The following is a 5,464-nucleotide window of genomic DNA, read 5'->3' on the forward strand; positions in this document are numbered from 1 at the left end:
GGCACTGGCTATTCATATTCCTTCCCCATATAAGATCTAATAGTGAGCTCTGATACCAATATTGTAGCGCCCCCAAAGCTAGCAGCTGACTAATCCAATAGATTAACTAACTAAAGAGCACTAAGAAACCAAATCATTTACTTAAGCATTCAATTAAGAAATCTGCTATAAATCTTAACCCAAAACTAGCCCCGCTCTGAAATATTATATATATATATATATATATATATTATACAAACGCTTCTCTCAAATGATACATAAATATTATATACAAACGCTTCTCTCAAATGATACATAAATAATAGTCATATGGTTTATAAATAAAATTTACAACATAACAAACATAACAGAAGTTAACCAACTAATAAAATCAACACTTGAAGCTTTCGCTGCGCAACTCTGATCTGTCTCTGAAACTGAAAGTGGGAATAATTAACAATTAACTTCGAAGTAATCATAGGCAAGATTTGGAAGACAATAATGTTTTCCCAAACATTAAAAAAGTGACCAAGTCACTCAAATAAACAAACATATATATGGACAAACTCCTTCTTCAAACAATGTATAATATGGTTGTAATTCCGAACTCGCAAATCACACCTATATAGCTATTGATATCACCAATTCCGAACTCGCAAACTGATGACCTATATAGTGCATAAAAGCTCGAATTCATGTAGGTATAAATGTGAAGGAGCGTATCCTATATACCACACGTGGAAATTCTCATTTCCCATAACAATTCATATGACAAACAAACAATACAAGTCCTTTCCAAACAATGGAAAGATTAACAAAATCAACAGAATTATCACAACGCAATTTAAATAAAGCATGGAATGCATAAACAAACAATGCATGATTTGTTAAACATAAACTTTTGTAAAAAGAAACAATAATGGTTACAAAAGAGTCCAATGTATTCACACCTCTTTTGATGACAAGCCACGCCTACCTCGAGATCCACGATCCACTGGTTTATCCTTTGAACCGATCATTGTTAATAGAGACTAACTGTTAATCACACAAGAAGTCTAAGAATCTAGCCAAAAGGCTCACACAAGAATCATAGAAGTAATTCTAATGATTCTAGGCGCATTTAAGGTTCTACATCTTTTATTTACCTATCTTTAGCATAGCTAAGGTTTACTAATTGAATTAGATTGATTCTATGATCCACCAGATAGGTCTTACGAATATCTACAACTTTGTAGAAGAAGTCAAAGGTTAACTTGGACCAGAAAGGTCCAACACATTAAAATAGGAAAACTAAACCTAAGTCCATATCCGCTAAACAAGCCCATTATACAAGGCCTGGTCCACTAGGGTCAACTAACAGTCAGACACAACGTCTAAAGTCCAATATGAATCGGGTCAAGTCTAAGTCAACTCAAAGGGTTAACTCGGTTAATGAGTCATACAGGATTCGGTCTGGGTCAACTCAGTCAATAAGACTGATACAGATAAGTCAGATACACTGACTGGGATGACTAAGAGGCATCTCCTATTACAGACAAAATCCAAACTCTAATTCAAACTCAATTCATTTAACATCTTAACCTCAATTCATACAATCTTAAACAAACTTCAAATTCAACTTACAAATACAACATCCTACCTGCAATAGCAGTTCCAAGCAATACTCAAACACTGTCTACAATTCAGTTGTAATAGCTTTTACCACAAACATCTTCATATCTGCAATTGCAACTTCATTAACATTTTCAAAACCTTAAACCCTCCTAAACCATTACCACTTGTAAATACTAAATGTAATATTACTTCTCCATTTCAACATTAGCATATTCAATTCAGCAGAACTTCATAATTCAACTGCAAATACAAGTCCAGCTTACCTACAAGTGCAGTAGCTGCAACATCCAGAATGCTTCAACTCAAACAACACCCAAACTTCATCTACAACTACCCTTCCCTTGTCCAGTCCCTTACATCTGCAATCTGTAACATTCGCTCAGTGAATGCAACAACACAACTCCTCATCTCATCTTCAATAACAACAACAGCCTAATCCCTTCATTGGACTCATCATCCTCAAGACCAGTTCAACTAGTTACAACTGTAACTTACTCCAACCCTTCAAAAACTCCATGTAACTCAACACATCTCTAACTAAGCCACAACTGCAACTTCACCCCATTTCATCACTATACCAATTTCATCTCTAACTACACCTTCTTGGCATTCAACCCCAACTACATATTCATCATACTAACCTCCACATGTAACCTCCCATGTAACTTCAACATCATCACCACCACATCTAATCCATCTCATCAATTCATTATGAGACCGCTTAAACCATGTATAAGTTATCACCACAATCATATACATCAGAACCAAGCAATGAATTCCAAACTCAAACTCAAATACATATAACTTAATAATAAACCAACTCTGCAATCTTAAGTTCAACTTACCCTTTTCTCCCGAGTCTTGAATCAACACCAGCGATAGCTTCAACACCTTCTTACTAACACAATCAAACCCTCACTCTGTTAACTGCTTCAGTCATGAGCTTCAACTGCCCTCAGCTTCAGAACCCTGACTTCTTCAATTTCTAATTACTCTTCATCCGAACCCTAATTCGATCAAACTGTTAAAACCCATCTCAAATCAATCTTCTAAATTATCAATTTCATCATCTACAGCTTCCTTGGTTGTTCTTATGAAACCCTAATTCTACAATTCTTCATGAACAACTCCATAAACCCTAATTAACTTCAACCCTTTCGTCAGTCATCTAAACCTAGTCTTTAATTCTTCTTATACATCATTAATTCGAACTTTAATTTAATTCTCTGAGAAACCCTAGTTCTGCTTCTCCCCAATTCATCTTTCTTTTAATCTTCTTCAAACTTTCATCGAACACCACCACCAACAGTTACTACATAATCCTTCCCCTCTTTATTCGATATCACAATCACTAAAATGGTTTCTCAAATCCTCACTCGAACGGAGAACAAAAGAAGCAGAGAAGAGAAGAGAAGAGAGAAAGAGAAAGAAGGAAGAAAAAGAAAAGAATATGAAAAAGAAATAGAAAACTCCCGACCTTATCGAATTGCTTTTGAGTTATCCACAGAGGGTGCCTTGAGAAAAAACTCGGTTGCCTTGATAACACTCTAAGGTGAAATAACCATATTACCCTTCACTTAAAATAGGAGCTTCTTCGTCTGACATCCGAATGACATGTTCGAGTAGTCCATTCTGTTTAACTTTCCCAGATCTATTCAACAGTGCTAATTTCGTATTTGGATCGTTGTTAGGTTAATTTCTAATAATTAGTGTTCGTGTTAATCTAATCAAGTTATTATCAGCTAATACACCTCTAATAGCGTTGACGAGCTTGAGGGTCCTTACAGTGATTCCACAATATCTTTTTTCGCTGCGTCGATTAGGACTATTGTGAGGTGATTGATAATACTAGGTTCTTCGGGAATATAAGTCCGGTTTATCAATTGGTTCATGTTCACCTTGATCTATCAAAAGACGGAACAAAACTCGTAGGTATATTCGTGGAGACGGATTTATCTATTACCGTAGACTTTTCTGTGTGATACAGATTTGTTTATTAAAGTCTTCTACTTTGGGTCGTATCAACTCTTAGTTATGGGTGAGATCAGTTAAGGGAATCAAGTACGTAGTATCCTGCTGGGATCAGAAACGTAGGAGCGTAATTGTACCTTGGATCAGTGTGAGATTGATTGGGGTTCAACTACAGTCCAAACCGAAGTTAATTTGGAGTAGGCTAGTGTCTGTAGTGGCTTAATACAGTGTGTTCAATCTGGACTAGGTCCTGGGGTTTTTCTGCATTTGCAGTTTTCTCGTTAACAAAATTCTGGTGTCTGTGTTATTTCTTTTCCGCATTATATTTTGTTATATAATTGAAATATCACAGGTTGTGCGTTGTTCAACCAATTAGAATATCTGACCTTTTGGTTGTTGATTTAAATTGATTGACACTTGGATATTGGTCTTTGGTACCATCCAAGTTATCTCTCTAGTACTTGATAAAGACTCGCAGATTTCTATTTGCTTGAGTATATATCAAATTGAGAAATTGGGATATAAACTCTTTGATATACTTTTTATCTCGATTGAGTCTGACTGTCTAGTTGATTCTCTAGAAAGTATATTGGAGTTTTTCCATACAGATTGCTAAGAAAAATATTGGGTGTGGTTGTTATACCCCCGCTTTTCAAGGGTATCAGAGCAGGCAAACACGTTTAAGACCTTATAAGTATGTGGTTGTAGCAATCTGACTATATGGACAAAAGTGTTATCTCAATAAATGCACCACTAGATCCAGGGATTCCAGAATTTTCTTCCACGACTGATTTACTCAAGTCTGTAGAAGAAATGTTGTCTAAACCTCCACTAGGTTTAAATTCCCTTGAATTGTTTTCAGGATGTGAAAAGAAACTTGAGAGTCTATCTTTTGATGTTGATTTTTTTTCTCCAGAAAGGACAAGAGTCTCTTGTCAGGCTAAATCAAGTTATGATGAACAATTTTCGTGTTAATGATAATATTGATTTTTTAGTCAGTAAGAGCAATGCTTCTCTTCAGTATTCTGTTAGTGGTAATAAACTAGATCAGCTACATGAAGATTTTAACTCTCAATTAAATGAGAAATCAACCTCAATGCATGAATTGTTTCATGAATTAATTCCTGACACTTTTTATTGTGATAGTGATGTTGTTGAATCCAGGATGACTTATTTTACTAAAAGTGTTTCCCTGTGCAATACAAAAAACTATCCACATAAAAGATGGAAAAATCTGAAATCTGAAATTCAAAATTTCTTTGGTTCTGACAATGCTCTTTGATAATCCTAGAAAATTTATGTTCTGGAATGATCTCAATTCTTCGAGGCATAAGATCTGTTGAAAAGAGACTCTCTCATGGTGTTATGCTGTGCAAAATTGGTTTTTGTATCTACAAAAATTACTCAACTACAAATCAATGTTGATCGATTGCTCCTTATTTTAACAAACGAGTCTTTGTCCTGCACACGAGCGGTTCACATACGCTGAACCAGAACCGTCTCACGTACAAATCCAGTTTTCGTACGTGTCAAATGGTTCACTCAACACTTAAAAGAGAAAAAGGACCTCTTTGGTTGCTTCAACCCCCTTCTTGTTCTCTCCAGTTCGCAGACGCAAGAAGAAACCGATTAGTTCTCATACCCTCATCATCTTGATTCTCAACCAAATCAATGTTGGTTTGCTCCCTTGGTTCCAGAATTAGCTCGTAAACGTTGGGTCAAGAACCTTTCGGGTATTTGAAGTTCAAGTACTGGTTTGCCATTAACCAGTTCGTGTACCAAGTAAGTTCTTCTTCCTCTCTATTGTATTTTTGTCCAAAAATGGATCCTAGGAAAAAGTTATGCCGTGGTGAAGGTTCAAGTTCTCAACCGAATCAAAACATAGATAGTGATGATGAGT

The 5,464-nt window shown here is 35.7% G+C and overlaps 1 long non-coding RNA gene across 1 annotated transcript; it reads right to left on the reverse strand.

Moving 5' to 3' along the window:
- Positions 1 to 225: 225 nt before the first annotated feature.
- LOC113297082 lies at positions 226 to 3,035 on the reverse strand. Its single transcript, XR_003333265.1, has 3 exons — positions 1,619 to 3,035; positions 930 to 1,014; positions 226 to 416 (listed from the first exon to the last, which is right to left on the reverse strand). It is a non-coding gene; the product is annotated as an uncharacterized LOC113297082 (long non-coding RNA).
- Positions 3,036 to 5,464: the final 2,429 nt, after the last annotated feature.

The sequence above is a fragment of the Papaver somniferum genome, chromosome 7 (assembly GCF_003573695.1).
Source record: "Papaver somniferum cultivar HN1 chromosome 7, ASM357369v1, whole genome shotgun sequence".
NCBI classification, from domain to species: Eukaryota; Viridiplantae; Streptophyta; class Magnoliopsida; order Ranunculales; family Papaveraceae; genus Papaver; species Papaver somniferum.